The sequence below is a fragment of the Schistocerca serialis genome, chromosome 10 (assembly GCF_023864345.2).
Source record: "Schistocerca serialis cubense isolate TAMUIC-IGC-003099 chromosome 10, iqSchSeri2.2, whole genome shotgun sequence".
Classification (NCBI taxonomy): Eukaryota; Metazoa; Arthropoda; class Insecta; order Orthoptera; family Acrididae; genus Schistocerca; species Schistocerca serialis.
Window position 1 is genome coordinate 42,603,947 of NC_064647.1, and position 16,822 is coordinate 42,620,768.

Sequence of the window (16,822 nt, forward strand, 5' to 3'; positions counted from 1 at the left end):
CACTCACCGCCATCTTAAACGCTCAAAACTCCACAGTAGTTCTCCCCTTGACCGTCAGGCGCGCTACTGCTCACTCGCCTAGCCCCACACAGACGAAAGTAGCACAACCTCATTTAGCAAATACCGGCACACCCATTAAGACTCATCGTTAGATTTTGTTATTTTGTGGCCGCTGGTTAGTACTAGACACCAAGAAAACTGCCAACTGCATTTACATTAACTTAACAAACCATACACTTCTCAGCAAAAGCTGTTTGACCTACTGAGCAGTAAAATGTTAGTTTTACTCGAATCATGCCGTGAAATTGATTAATGTCGATGGGTGAAATATTTGTGTAACAGATTAGGCACCCTGGAAACACAATGAAATGGGATTTACAAATCCTCTCATGTAGCTGGGTTAAGTTGTTGAAATAAGTTTACCTTGCAGAAAAGTACAACTAGAAATCAGTCAGTAAATTGCTTCATAGCGCTGGGAACACGTGCTGCAGTCTTAAATATACAAGATACACGCTTATTCCACATTGCGCCAAACAACCTGCACAAAAATATATATTTTGGACTCCTCTACTGTTTATGTTCTTGTCCAAGATGAATCATAGAAAGCTAACAGTATCCAAACCTGCCTGCTGTCTCATTGGCCCCAGCTAATATATTGCCTGACAAAAATGAAAATATCTGAATGTGTGCTAAATAGTATCTCGAGTGCCAAGCATTCATAACAGATCCAAACAATAAGACATTTTCTATGGATTAATTTGTGCTATAGTAGGCAGCAAATTTTGCTCACCTTGCATATAGGAAGAGTCATTCTCAAATGAAGAGAGACAGAAAGAATGAGCCATGGCAAGCCAACTAGTTCTGCTCTCAAAAAAAAAAAAAAAAAAAAAAGAAAAGCAAAACTCCTGCTACAATTCTCACCTACACTTCCTCTACCACTGTATTTTTCATTGCATTCTATGATTTATATTCACAGACACAGTCACAAAATTTACCCCACAAGCACTGGTTCCCTCTCTTCAGTATTCCACATGCAATACATTCTCATAGCACACTGGACCATCATTAAGCTCACCATCCCATTTAAACTATCACACTGTATTATGTGTCACATTTGCACAGTAAATCCACAGTTCAAGGAATACACCAAGAAATGCACTAATCACACTGTTCAAAATGGAAATGCCATGGCTGCAGCCCACCAAATTCTACTGCACAATCACTGTTATTACTGCATGAAGGAGATTTTCCACCAGCAGCCTTTAGATGAAACATGTAAGCTACATAAAGGTTCAACAAAACCTCAACATCAGGGACTGCATTAGCTACCACCCAAATAGCTACTAGCCCTTACCTTTCTTTCAATCCCTCTGCTCTGTACACTACAGCACATGTATGTATTGTCAAATTGAGGCAAAGCCTTGCACAACATTACAGTTCTTCCTGCTTCATGTAACACCCACCAGATAGGACACTGTCCTCAATGTGAGTGCCCTTACTAGGCACTGTGCAGCCTAACACATCAATCATCTCAAGCCAACAGACTCATTGCCCAATATTATCAAACAGCAGTTCCATGGTCATAAGTTCTAATTATCAAGGTGTACACACAGCAGTGTCCAAAAAGGATCAAACATGCATCTAATGATCAGGACACAAACACAAATTATAACACTGGCAGTGCTGTGAAAATGAATTAAGTACAACACCTGCCTCCCACACACTCACCAACTCTCACTGTACTGCCCTAGTCTCCTCCTCTAAATTCTGACACAAGTTTTGTCAAATCCTACATTTATCAGTAATCACTGCATGTGTGTACCACAAGTATGCTATGGAGCAAGAATTGCCACTAGACAGAACCACATTTCAACTGTCCACATTGGCATCTTTATTCACACATAGCAGTTGCACAACATCTTACACTGAGGAGTATGTTTCTCACCAGCTCCCTAAGACATGTACACAATTCATCAGTGAACACAGACTAGTCTGTGTACATGGTCCCTAACAACCATCAGCTAAACACTTCCACAAGTGCAGAATGAGTACACAGATAAACACAGTTTGAAGCATTGTTTCTATGACACTTACACCCCCTCAGGGGTTGCCAAAAATTGCCACAGGGACGGTATTTCACGTCTCTCTGGCGGGGTATTGGTAAAAGTTTTCAACTAGCAATAATCGCACCTCAGTTATACTTCACTGGTTACGATAATGCCACTGCGCAAAGATTAACTACCTAGCGCCTGGCACTGCTATTTATACCTGACGTTCGTTCCAAACACATACAAGTACTTGCATCATTGATACCTATCAGTATTACCTTACACTACTCAAGTTCCATTGGGGGAAACAAATACAGAAATATACAGAAAAAGAACAGTAAAATACATTTTATTAGAGGCAGATTTTCTGTTCTTTGCTCCTTGTGTCTAATTTTTGTTTACACGCCCACTCACCGCCATCTTAAACGCTCAAAACTCCACAGTAGTTCTCCCCTTGACCGTCAGGCGCGCTACTGCTCACTCGCCTAGCCCCACACAGACGAAAGTAGCACAACCTCATTTAGCAAATACCGGCACACCCATTAAGACTCATCGTTAGATTTTGTTATTTTGTGGCCGCTGGTTAGTACTAGACACCAAGAAAACTGCCAACTGCATTTACATTAACTTAACAAACCATACACTTCTCAGCAAAAGCTGTTTGACCTACTGAGCAGTAAAATGTTAGTTTTACTCGAATCATGCCGTGAAATTGATTAATGTCGATGGGTGAAATATTTGTGTAACAGATTAGGCACCCTGGAAACACAATGAAATGAGATTTACAAATCCTCTCATGTAGCTGGGTTAAGTTGTTGAAATAAGTTTACCTTGCAGAAAAGTACAACTAGAAATCAGTCAGTAAATTGCTTCATAGCGCTGGGAACACGTGCTGCAGTCTTAAATATACAAGATACACGCTTATTCCACATTGCGCCAAACAACCTGCACAAAAATATATATTTTGGACTCCTCTACTGTTTATGTTCTTGTCCAAGATGAATCATAGAAAGCTAACAGTATCCAAACCTGCCTGCTGTCTCATTGGCCCCAGCTAATATATTGCCTGACAAAAATGAAAATATCTGAATGTGTGCTAAATAGTATCTCGAGTGCCAAGCATTCATAACAGATCCAAACAATAAGACATTTTCTATGGATTAATTTGTGCTATAGTAGGCAGCAAATTTTGCTCACCTTGCATATAGGAAGAGTCATTCTCAAATGAAGAGAGACAGAAAGAATGAGCCATGGCAAGCCAACTAGTTCTGCTCTCAAAAAAAAAAAAAAAAAAAAAAAAAAAGAAAAGCAAAACTCCTGCTACAATTCTCACCTACACTTCCTCTACCACTGTATTTTTCATTGCATTCTATGATTTATATTCACAGACACAGTCACAAAATTTACCCCACAAGCACTGGTTCCCTCTCTTCAGTATTCCACATGCAATACATTCTCATAGCACACTGGACCATCATTAAGCTCACCATCCCATTTAAACTATCACACTGTATTATGTGTCACATTTGCACAGTAAATCCACAGTTCAAGGAATACACCAAGAAATGCACTAATCACACTGTTCAAAATGGAAATGCCATGGCTGCAGCCCACCAAATTCTACTGCACAATCACTGTTATTACTGCATGAAGGAGATTTTCCACCAGCAGCCTTTAGATGAAACATGTAAGCTACATAAAGGTTCAACAAAACCTCAACATCAGGGACTGCATTAGCTACCACCCAAATAGCTACTAGCCCTTACCTTTCTTTCAATCCCTCTGCTCTGTACACTACAGCACATGTATGTATTGTCAAATTGAGGCAAAGCCTTGCACAACATTACAGTTCTTCCTGCTTCATGTAACACCCACCAGATAGGACACTGTCCTCAATGTGAGTGCCCTTACTAGGCACTGTGCAGCCTAACACATCAATCATCTCAAGCCAACAGACTCATTGCCCAATATTATCAAACAGCAGTTCCATGGTCATAAGTTCTAATTATCAAGGTGTACACACAGCAGTGTCCAAAAAGGATCAAACATGCATCTAATGATCAGGACACAAACACAAATTATAACACTGGCAGTGCTGTGAAAATGAATTAAGTACAACACCTGCCTCCCACACACTCACCAACTCTCACTGTACTGCCCTAGTCTCCTCCTCTAAATTCTGACACAAGTTTTGTCAAATCCTACATTTATCAGTAATCACTGCATGTGTGTACCACAAGTATGCTATGGAGCAAGAATTGCCACTAGACAGAACCACATTTCAACTGTCCACATTGGCATCTTTATTCACACATAGCAGTTGCACAACATCTTACACTGAGGAGTATGTTTCTCACCAGCTCCCTAAGACATGTACACAATTCATCAGTGAACACAGACTAGTCTGTGTACATGGTCCCTAACAACCATCAGCTAAACACCTCCACAAGTGCAGAATGAGTACACAGATAAACACAGTTTGAAGCATTGTTTCTATGACACTTACACCCCCTCAGGGGTTGCCAAAAATTGCCACAGAGACGGTATTTCACGTCTCTCTGGCGGGGTATTGGTAAAAGTTTTCAACTAGCAATAATCGCACCTCAGTTATACTTCACTGGTTACGATAATGCCACTGCGCAAAGATTAACTACCTAGCGCCTGGCACTGCTATTTATACCTGACGTTCGTTCCAAACACATACAAGTACTTGCATCATTGATACCTATCAGTATTACCTTACACTACTCAAGTTCCATTGGGGGAAACAAATACAGAAATATACAGTAAAAGAACAGTAAAATACATTTTATTAGAGGCAGATTTTCTGTTCTTTGCTCCTTGTGTCTAATTTTTGTTTACACGCCCACTCACCGCCATCTTAAACGCTCAAAACTCCACAGTAGTTCTCCCCTTGACCGTCAGGCGCGCTACTGCTCACTCGCCTAGCCCCACACAGACGAAAGTAGCACAACCTCATTTAGCAAATACCGGCACACCCATTAAGACTCATCGTTAGATTTTGTTATTTTGTGGCCGCTGGTTAGTACTAGACACCAAGAAAACTGCCAACTGCATTTACATTAACTTAACAAACCATACACTTCTCAGCAAAAGCTGTTTGACCTACTGAGCAGTAAAATGTTAGTTTTACTCGAATCATGCCGTGAAATTGATTAATGTCGATGGGTGAAATATTTGTGTAACAGATTAGGCACCCTGGAAACACAATGAAATGAGATTTACAAATCCTCTCATGTAGCTGGGTTAAGTTGTTGAAATAAGTTTACCTTGCAGAAAAGTACAACTAGAAATCAGTCAGTAAATTGCTTCATAGCGCTGGGATCACGTGCTGCAGTCTTAAATATACAAGATACACGCTTATTCCACATTGCGCCAAACAACCTGCACAAAAATATATATTTTGGACTCCTCTACTGTTTATGTTCTTGTCCAAGATGAATCATAGAAAGCTAACAGTATCCAAACCTGCCTGCTGTCTCATTGGCCCCAGCTAATATATTGCCTGACAAAAATGAAAATATCTGAATGTGTGCTAAATAGTATCTCGAGTGCCAAGCATTCATAACAGATCCAAACAATAAGACATTTTCTATGGATTAATTTGTGCTATAGTAGGCAGCAAATTTTGCTCACCTTGCATATAGGAAGAGTCATTCTCAAATGAAGAGAGACAGAAAGAATGAGCCATGGCAAGCCAACTAGTTCTGCTCTCAAAAAAAAAAAAAAAAAAAAAAGAAAAGCAAAACTCCTGCTACAATTCTCACCTACACTTCCTCTACCACTGTATTTTTCATTGCATTCTATGATTTATATTCACAGACACAGTCACAAAATTTACCCCACAAGCACTGGTTCCCTCTCTTCAGTATTCCACATGCAATACATTCTCATAGCACACTGGACCATCATTAAGCTCACCATCCCATTTAAACTATCACACTGTATTATGTGTCACATTTGCACAGTAAATCCACAGTTCAAGGAATACACCAAGAAATGCACTAATCACACTGTTCAAAATGGAAATGCCATGGCTGCAGCCCACCAAATTCTACTGCACAATCACTGTTATTACTGCATGAAGGAGATTTTCCACCAGCAGCCTTTAGATGAAACATGTAAGCTACATAAAGGTTCAACAAAACCTCAACATCAGGGACTGCATTAGCTACCACCCAAATAGCTACTAGCCCTTACCTTTCTTTCAATCCCTCTGCTCTGTACACTACAGCACATGTATGTATTGTCAAATTGAGGCAAAGCCTTGCACAACATTACAGTTCTTCCTGCTTCATGTAACACCCACCAGATAGGACACTGTCCTCAATGTGAGTGCCCTTACTAGGCACTGTGCAGCCTAACACATCAATCATCTCAAGCCAACAGACTCATTGCCCAATATTATCAAACAGCAGTTCCATGGTCATAAGTTCTAATTATCAAGGTGTACACACAGCAGTGTCCAAAAAGGATCAAACATGCATCCAATGATCAGGACACAAACACAAATTATAACACTGGCAGTGCTGTGAAAATGAATTAAGTACAACACCTGCCTCCCACACACTCACCAACTCTCACTGTACTGCCCTAGTCTCCTCCTCTAAATTCTGACACAAGTTTTGTCAAATCCTACATTTATCAGTAATCACTGCATGTGTGTACCACAAGTATGCTATGGAGCAAGAATTGCCACTAGACAGAACCACATTTCAACTGTCCACATTGGCATCTTTATTCACACATAGCAGTTGCACAACATCTTACACTGAGGAGTATGTTTCTCACCAGCTCCCTAAGACATGTACACAATTCATCAGTGAACACAGACTAGTCTGTGTACATGGTCCCTAACAACCATCAGCTAAACACTTCCACAAGTGCAGAATGAGTACACAGATAAACACAGTTTGAAGCATTGTTTCTATGACACTTACACCCCCTCAGGGGTTGCCAAAAATTGCCACAGAGACGGTATTTCACGTCTCTCTGGCGGGGTATTGGTAAAAGTTTTCAACTAGCAATAATCGCACCTCAGTTATACTTCACTGGTTACGATAATGCCACTGCGCAAAGATTAACTACCTAGCGCCTGGCACTGCTATTTATACCTGACGTTCGTTCCAAACACATACAAGTACTTGCATCATTGATACCTATCAGTATTACCTTACACTACTCAAGTTCCATTGGGGGAAACAAATACAGAAATATACAGAAAAAGAACAGTAAAATACATTTTATTAGAGGCAGATTTTCTGTTCTTTGCTCCTTGTGTCTAATTTTTGTTTACACGCCCACTCACCGCCATCTTAAACGCTCAAAACTCCACAGTAGTTCTCCCCTTGACCGTCAGGCGCGCTACTGCTCACTCGCCTAGCCCCACACAGACGAAAGTAGCACAACCTCATTTAGCAAATACCGGCACACCCATTAAGACTCATCGTTAGATTTTGTTATTTTGTGGCCGCTGGTTAGTACTAGACACCAAGAAAACTGCCAACTGCATTTACATTAACTTAACAAACCATACACTTCTCAGCAAAAGCTGTTTGACCTACTGAGCAGTAAAATGTTAGTTTTACTCGAATCATGCCGTGAAATTGATTAATGTCGATGGGTGAAATATTTGTGTAACAGATTAGGCACCCTGGAAACACAATGAAATGAGATTTACAAATCCTCTCATGTAGCTGGGTTAAGTTGTTGAAATAAGTTTACCTTGCAGAAAAGTACAACTAGAAATCAGTCAGTAAATTGCTTCATAGCGCTGGGAACACGTGCTGCAGTCTTAAATATACAAGATACACGCTTATTCCACATTGCGCCAAACAACCTGCACAAAAATATATATTTTGGACTCCTCTACTGTTTATGTTCTTGTCCAAGATGAATCATAGAAAGCTAACAGTATCCAAACCTGCCTGCTGTCTCATTGGCCCCAGCTAATATATTGCCTGACAAAAATGAAAATATCTGAATGTGTGCTAAATAGTATCTCGAGTGCCAAGCATTCATAACAGATCCAAACAATAAGACATTTTCTATGGATTAATTTGTGCTATAGTAGGCAGCAAATTTTGCTCACCTTGCATATAGGAAGAGTCATTCTCAAATGAAGAGAGACAGAAAGAATGAGCCATGGCAAGCCAACTAGTTCTGCTCTCAAAAAAAAAAAAAAAAAAAAGAAAAGCAAAACTCCTGCTACAATTCTCACCTACACTTCCTCTACCACTGTATTTTTCATTGCATTCTATGATTTATATTCACAGACACAGTCACAAAATTTACCCCACAAGCACTGGTTCCCTCTCTTCAGTATTCCACATGCAATACATTCTCATAGCACACTGGACCATCATTAAGCTCACCATCCCATTTAAACTATCACACTGTATTATGTGTCACATTTGCACAGTAAATCCACAGTTCAAGGAATACACCAAGAAATGCACTAATCACACTGTTCAAAATGGAAATGCCATGGCTGCAGCCCACCAAATTCTACTGCACAATCACTGTTATTACTGCATGAAGGAGATTTTCCACCAGCAGCCTTTAGATGAAACATGTAAGCTACATAAAGGTTCAACAAAACCTCAACATCAGGGACTGCATTAGCTACCACCCAAATAGCTACTAGCCCTTACCTTTCTTTCAATCCCTCTGCTCTGTACACTACAGCACATGTATGTATTGTCAAATTGAGGCAAAGCCTTGCACAACATTACAGTTCTTCCTGCTTCATGTAACACCCACCAGATAGGACACTGTCCTCAATGTGAGTGCCCTTACTAGGCACTGTGCAGCCTAACACATCAATCATCTCAAGCCAACAGACTCATTGCCCAATATTATCAAACAGCAGTTCCATGGTCATAAGTTCTAATTATCAAGGTGTACACACAGCAGTGTCCAAAAAGGATCAAACATGCATCTAATGATCAGGACACAAACACAAATTATAACACTGGCAGTGCTGTGAAAATGAATTAAGTACAACACCTGCCTCCCACACACTCACCAACTCTCACTGTACTGCCCTAGTCTCCTCCTCTAAATTCTGACACAAGTTTTGTCAAATCCTACATTTATCAGTAATCACTGCATGTGTGTACCACAAGTATGCTATGGAGCAAGAATTGCCACTAGACAGAACCACATTTCAACTGTCCACATTGGCATCTTTATTCACACATAGCAGTTGCACAACATCTTACACTGAGGAGTATGTTTCTCACCAGCTCCCTAAGACATGTACACAATTCATCAGTGAACACAGACTAGTCTGTGTACATGGTCCCTAACAACCATCAGCTAAACACTTCCACAAGTGCAGAATGAGTACACAGATAAACACAGTTTGAAGCATTGTTTCTATGACACTTACACCCCCTCAGGGGTTGCCAAAAATTGCCACAGAGACGGTATTTCACGTCTCTCTGGCGGGGTATTGGTAAAAGTTTTCAACTAGCAATAATCGCACCTCAGTTATACTTCACTGGTTACGATAATGCCACTGCGCAAAGATTAACTACCTAGCGCCTGGCACTGCTATTTATACCTGACGTTCGTTCCAAACACATACAAGTACTTGCATCATTGATACCTATCAGTATTACCTTACACTACTCAAGTTCCATTGGGGGAAACAAATACAGAAATATACAGAAAAAGAACAGTAAAATACATTTTATTAGAGGCAGATTTTCTGTTCTTTGCTCCTTGTGTCTAATTTTTGTTTACACGCCCACTCACCGCCATCTTAAACGCTCAAACTCCACAGTAGTTCTCCCCTTGACCGTCAGGCGCGCTACTGCTCACTCGCCTAGCCCCACACAGACGAAAGTAGCACAACCTCATTTAGCAAATACCGGCACACCCATTAAGACTCATCGTTAGATTTTGTTATTTTGTGGCCGCTGGTTAGTACTAGACACCAAGAAAACTGCCAACTGCATTTACATTAACTTAACAAACCATACACTTCTCAGCAAAAGCTGTTTGACCTACTGAGCAGTAAAATGTTAGTTTTACTCGAATCATGCCGTGAAATTGATTAATGTCGATGGGTGAAATATTTGTGTAACAGATTAGGCACCCTGGAAACACAATGAAATGAGATTTACAAATCCTCTCATGTAGCTGGGTTAAGTTGTTGAAATAAGTTTACCTTGCAGAAAAGTACAACTAGAAATCAGTCAGTAAATTGCTTCATAGCGCTGGGAACACGTGCTGCAGTCTTAAATATACAAGATACACGCTTATTCCACATTGCGCCAAACAACCTGCACAAAAATATATATTTTGGACTCCTCTACTGTTTATGTTCTTGTCCAAGATGAATCATAGAAAGCTAACAGTATCCAAACCTGCCTGCTGTCTCATTGGCCCCAGCTAATATATTGCCTGACAAAAATGAAAATATCTGAATGTGTGCTAAATAGTATCTCGAGTGCCAAGCATTCATAACAGATCCAAACAATAAGACATTTTCTATGGATTAATTTGTGCTATAGTAGGCAGCAAATTTTGCTCACCTTGCATATAGGAAGAGTCATTCTCAAATGAAGAGAGACAGAAAGAATGAGCCATGGCAAGCCAACTAGTTCTGCTCTCAAAAAAAAAAAAAAAAAAAAAAAAGAAAAGCAAAACTCCTGCTACAATTCTCACCTACACTTCCTCTACCACTGTATTTTTCATTGCATTCTATGATTTATATTCACAGACACAGTCACAAAATTTACCCCACAAGCACTGGTTCCCTCTCTTCAGTATTCCACATGCAATACATTCTCATAGCACACTGGACCATCATTAAGCTCACCATCCCATTTAAACTATCACACTGTATTATGTGTCACATTTGCACAGTAAATCCACAGTTCAAGGAATACACCAAGATATGCACTAATCACACTGTTCAAAATGGAAATGCCATGGCTGCAGCCCACCAAATTCTACTGCACAATCACTGTTATTACTGCATGAAGGAGATTTTCCACCAGCAGCCTTTAGATGAAACATGTAAGCTACATAAAGGTTCAACAAAACCTCAACATCAGGGACTGCATTAGCTACCACCCAAATAGCTACTAGCCCTTACCTTTCTTTCAATCCCTCTGCTCTGTACACTACAGCACATGTATGTATTGTCAAATTGAGGCAAAGCCTTGCACAACATTACAGTTCTTCCTGCTTCATGTAACACCCACCAGATAGGACACTGTCCTCAATGTGAGTGCCCTTACTAGGCACTGTGCAGCCTAACACATCAATCATCTCAAGCCAACAGACTCATTGCCCAATATTATCAAACAGCAGTTCCATGGTCATAAGTTCTAATTATCAAGGTGTACACACAGCAGTGTCCAAAAAGGATCAAACATGCATCTAATGATCAGGACACAAACACAAATTATAACACTGGCAGTGCTGTGAAAATGAATTAAGTACAACACCTGCCTCCCACACACTCACCAACTCTCACTGTACTGCCCTAGTCTCCTCCTCTAAATTCTGACACAAGTTTTGTCAAATCCTACATTTATCAGTAATCACTGCATGTGTGTACCACAAGTATGCTATGGAGCAAGAATTGCCACTAGACAGAACCACATTTCAACTGTCCACATTGGCATCTTTATTCACACATAGCAGTTGCACAACATCTTACACTGAGGAGTATGTTTCTCACCAGCTCCCTAAGACATGTACACAATTCATCAGTGAACACAGACTAGTCTGTGTACATGGTCCCTAACAACCATCAGCTAAACACTTCCACAAGTGCAGAATGAGTACACAGATAAACACAGTTTGAAGCATTGTTTCTATGACACTTACACCCCCTCAGGGGTTGCCAAAAATTGCCACAGAGACGGTATTTCACGTCTCTCTGGCGGGGTATTGGTAAAAGTTTTCAACTAGCAATAATCGCACCTCAGTTATACTTCACTGGTTACGATAATGCCACTGCGCAAAGATTAACTACCTAGCTTTTTTTTTTTTTTTTTTTTTTACTTTATTGTTATTTTAAAACCTGTACAATTCAGGTAGGCTGGCAGCGGCACACTACGCCGCTCTTCAGCCATAGCGTTTTACAAGAGTATAAAACATGGTGAATGACAATGAACAAAGTGACGGGCAAAAGAGAGAGGTCACAGAGACAGAAAAAACACGGAGTCGTTCACATGTGACGATAACAACACTGAAAACACGTTGGCACGGCGCACAAAACACTGGTGAGTCCGACGGCACAAGTGAACGGAGGAGTGGGACGGCGGACACCAAAAACACTATATGACGTCACACACATGAAGCACAAAAGGCGACGATCTCCGGCGCGCGAATGTTCACTATACGTGTGCGAGTCCGGGGACCTGCCAAGAGAGGAGGAGGAGGAAGGGGAGTGGGAGAGCGAGAGGGGAGAGCAGAGATGCCACGGGCAGGGGAGATAGGGTGGAGGGAGGAAGGGGGAGAGGAAGCCCGGGGGAAGAGGGGGAAGGGAGGGGACAGGGAGATGGAAAAAGAAGGGAAGAGAAGAGAAGGGAGGGAGGGTGCCGAAAGGAAAGGACACGGGAAGTGGGGGGTGGGGCAGGGTCAAAGTTGATAGGAGGGGTAGATGGAGGGGACGAGGACATCATCAGGGAGAGGGAGCTGGCGGAAGCCACCTTGGGAGAGGGTATGGAGGGTGGAGAGATGGAGACCGGGTGGGACGTGCGAATACAGGCGCGGCTGCGGGCGGGGGTGGGAGAGGAGCGGGGAAACGAGCGGGTGAGGAGGATCAAGTTTACGTGAGGTGTACAGGATACGTATCCTTTCAAGGAAAAGGAGGAGGTGGGGGAAGGGGATGAGATCATACAGGATCCGCGTGGGGGAGGGGAGACGGATGCGATAGGCAAGGCGGAGAGCATGGCGTTCAAGGATTTGGAGGGATTTATAGAAGGTAGGGGGGGCGGAGATCCAGGCTGGATGGGCGTAACAAAGGATAGGGCGGATGAGGGATTGATAGGTGTGGAGGATTGTGGAGGGGTCCAGACCCCACGTGCGGCTGGAAAGGAGCTTGAGGAGACAGAGTCGGGAACGTGCCTTGGCTTGGATTGTCTGGAGATGGGGAGTCCAGGTGAGGCGACGGTCGAGGGTGACGCCAAGGTACTTAAGGGTGGGAGTGAGGGCGATAGGACGGCCATAGACGGTGAGATAGAAATCAAGGAGGCGGAAGGAAGGGGTGGTTTTGCCTACAATGATCGCCTGGGTTTTCGAAGGATTGACCTTGAGCAACCACTGGTTGCACCAAGCGGTGAACCGGTCAAGATGGGATTGGAGAAGGCGTTGGGAGCGCTGCAGGGTGGGGGCAAGGGCGAGGAAGGCGGTGTCATCGGCAAACTGGAGGAGGTGGACGGGGGGCGACGGCGGCGGCATGTCCGCCGTGTACAAAAGGTACAGAAGGGGGGAGAGGACGGAGCCTTGGGGCACACCGGCGGAGGGGAAAAAGGTGTAGGAATTGGTGTTATGGATGGTGACATAGGAAGGACGGCGGGAGAGAAAGGAACCGATCAGACGGACGTAGTTAATGGGAAGCGCAAAGGTTTGGAGCTTGAAGAGGAGACCGGAATGCCAGACGCGGTCATAAGCGCGTTCGAGGTCAAGTGAGAGGAAGATGGCGGAGCGACGGGAATTAAGCTGTTCGGAAAGGAGATGAGTGAGGTGAAGGAGAAGATCATCGGAAGAGAAGGATGGCCGAAAGCCACACTGGGTGACGGGAAGGAGGCGGTGCTGCCGGAGATGTTGGTGGATGCGGCGGGTGAGGATAGATTCGAGGACCTTGCTGAAGACCGAGGTAAGGCTGATGGGACGGTAGGAGGAGACGGCGGACGGCGGTTTGTCAGGTTTAAGGAACATGAGGATACGGGAGGTTTTCCACAGGTCGGGGTAGTAACCGGTGGACAGGACTACATTGTAGAGCCTGGCCAGGGTGGAGAGGAAAGAGACAGGAGCTTCACGAAGGTGACGGTAGGTGGCACGATCGTGACCAGGAGCGGTGTTGCGTTTTGTGCGGAGGGTAGCAATGAGATCCTGTGTAGTGATAGGGGCATTGAGTTCCGTGTGTGTAATGTTGTCCAAGTACTGGAAGCCAGGAGCGAGGGGAGGGGAAGAGGTGTCAGTTCGATCGCGGATATCCGGGAAGAGGGAGTAATCGAACTGGGGATCATCGGGGACGGAAAATACATCGGAGAGGTAGGAGGCAAAGTGATTGGCCTTACTAAGGGAGTCAGGGAAAGGGTGATCATCATGGAGAAGAGGATAATAGGGGGAGGGTTTAGTTCCGGTAAGGCGACGGAAGGCCGACCAGAACTTGGACGAGTTGATTGGTAGGGTTGCATTTAAACGGGTGCATGTCTGTCGCCAGTCCCGGCGTTTCTTAGCCGCGAGCAAATTACGAACGTGTCGCTGGAGTTGCCGGTGGCGTCGGAGTGTGTCCGGGTCACGCGTGCGGAGGAAGGCACGGTAGAGACGACGGGATTCACGGAGGAGGAGAACGGCCTGTGGGGGTAAGGTAGGACGGTGGGGGTGGATGGCGACAGTAGGAACGTGGGCCTCCACGGCCTCAGACAAGGTCCGCTGGAGAAAGGAGGCGGCATGGGTGACATCGTCAGGGTGGTGGTAGGTGAGAGGGTTGCTATCGACCTGGGTGGAAAGGGAATCCCGGTAGGCATTCCAGTCGGCTCGGGAATAGTCGTGGACATACTTAGGGGGAGGGTCAGTACGAGGGTCGGGGCGAGGGCGACGACCGTCTGAAACGGTGAGGAGGACAGGGAGATGGTCGCTACCAATAGGCTCCAGGACATCCACCGTGATGCGGCCAAGGAGGTTGGGGGAGGAGAGGATAACATCAGGAGTGGAGTTGGATTCAGGACGGGTATGCCGGGGGATGGGGACGAGGTCACCTTGAAGGGTGGAGAGGAACCGATGCCATCGCCGTAACTGGGCAGCGGAACGACTATGGATGTTGAGGTCGGCGGCGATCACGTAGGAGGAAAAAGTACGATCGACGTGGGAGAGGAAGTCGAAGGGAATAGGAGCGTTGGGGCGGACATAGATTGTGGCGCAGGTAACGGTGAGGCCGGGGAAGAAGAGACTAAGGATCAGGTGTTCGGTGGGATCGGGAAGGAGAGGTTGGAGCCGAACGGGGATCTGGCGGTGGTGACCAATGGCAACTCCGCCACGTGCAATCGGGAGGGGATTATCGGAGCGGTGGAGGAGGTAGGGCGAAGTGTGGACTGTGTGTTGGGGTTGCAGGAAGGTTTCATTGAGGAGGAAGGCATCCACGCGGTGGGTGGCAAGGGTGTGCAGGAACAGGTTTTTGTTGGCGGGAAGGGAGCGTATGTTGTTGAAAAGGATACGTTGCTGTCGCGCCATGACTGGGATTTAAACGAGGGTGTCAAGACGGGAGAAGGTGAAATGGGCCTGGTTGTTGGAGTAGGTGGCGTACATCTTGAGTTGGAAGATGGAACGGGCAGCAAGGGAGATCTGCTGGAGGGTGTGAGGGCGCTGAAAGGGATGAACATTCTGGAGGACGATGGTGAGGAACCTGATGATGTCCTCAGCGGTGGGTGGGGGACGAAGGGAATTGCCAGGAGGGGTGGGGGCGTCCAGAGGACGGACAGGTACGGTAAGTTCAGGAGTGGTTGGAGGGGGTCGGGCTTTACACTTTTGGGAGTAGGTGGGATGAGGGAGATTGCAGGTATTACAGGAGGGAGGGGATTGGAGGTTAGGGCACTGCCGGAGGAAGTGCGCCTGCCGACAATGCGGGCAGGTGGGGGCCTCGCGGCACTCAGCTGTGGGGTGCGCATTATAGCGCAGACACCTCTGGCAGCGCAGGGATTGAGGAGGGGAACGGGAAGGGTCGACCTTGTACCGCTGGTGGAAGAGGAGGGCACCCTCCTTCAGGAGACGGTCAATGGAGGGGGCGTCCTCAGAGAAAACCCGCATAAGGCGGGTGGGGCCGGCCGAGTTGAAAATGCGGCGGACCGCCCGCACCTCCAGCGTGGGATGGGCCTGGAGCTCCGCCAACACCTCCTCCTCCGTGATCGACGGACTGAGCCGCGTGATCACGGCGGTGAGGGTCGGCGGGCGACGCGGGGGTTGGGGTTGGCGGGTAAGAGATGGAGAAGGAGCAGGGGTAAGGGAGGCGTTGGGACCAAAACGGGTGATGGGGAGACGGGAGAGGATGTCAGTATGGAGGGTTGGGCTGGGGGAGGAGATGAGAACAGAATCTCGGCGAGGAGTGAGGAGGGAGATGGGGGCACCAGGACAATGCTGGCGAAGGAAGAGGGTGAGGTTCCGGGCTTCAAGGAGAGAGGGATCAGGACGGGAGAGGAGGTAGCGGTAGGAGGAAGGGGTAGAGGATGAGGATGAGGGGGCAGGGACAGGCGGGGAGACTTCCATGGCATCATGGGTGGGGGAAGGAGGACGAGGCGCAGCCTTTTTGGAAGCAGAGGAAGCAGGGGTGCCACCGGGGCGCTTGACGGCGGTGGAGGAGGCGTGGGGGATGGGAACAACGGGAATGTGGCGGGGAGGGGCAGGTCCCGGGGCCGGAGTCGGCGCCGGAGATGGTGACGGTGAAGGCGACGAGGACGATGACGGTGGCAGTGGCGGCGGTGATGGCGAAGGTGACGGGGAGAGCTGGGCGTGGGCAGTGGCCCGACGGGCCACCACCCGAGCTGGAGCTGCAGTGACAGGCTGGG

The 16,822-nt window shown here is 45.6% G+C and overlaps 5 non-coding genes across 5 annotated transcripts; all 5 read right to left on the bottom strand.

Annotated features, from left to right (window-relative positions):
* Nucleotides 1-2,095: 2,095 nt before the first annotated feature.
* Nucleotides 2,096-2,235, bottom strand: LOC126425502 (U4 spliceosomal RNA). Its single transcript, XR_007576355.1, has one exon. It is a non-coding gene; the product is annotated as a U4 spliceosomal RNA (small nuclear RNA).
* Nucleotides 2,236-4,555: 2,320 nt separating this feature from the next.
* On the bottom strand, nt 4,556-4,695 carry LOC126425443 (U4 spliceosomal RNA). The gene has a single exon (XR_007576306.1). It is a non-coding gene; the product is annotated as a U4 spliceosomal RNA (small nuclear RNA).
* Nucleotides 4,696-7,010: 2,315 nt separating this feature from the next.
* Nucleotides 7,011-7,150, bottom strand: LOC126425444 (U4 spliceosomal RNA). Its single transcript, XR_007576307.1, has one exon. It is a non-coding gene; the product is annotated as a U4 spliceosomal RNA (small nuclear RNA).
* A 2,313-nt stretch (nt 7,151-9,463) lies between these two features.
* LOC126425445 (U4 spliceosomal RNA) lies at nt 9,464-9,603 on the bottom strand. The gene has a single exon (XR_007576308.1). It is a non-coding gene; the product is annotated as a U4 spliceosomal RNA (small nuclear RNA).
* A 2,316-nt stretch (nt 9,604-11,919) lies between these two features.
* Nucleotides 11,920-12,059, bottom strand: LOC126425446 (U4 spliceosomal RNA). Its single transcript, XR_007576309.1, has one exon. It is a non-coding gene; the product is annotated as a U4 spliceosomal RNA (small nuclear RNA).
* Between the last annotated feature and the right edge of the window lie 4,763 nt (nt 12,060-16,822).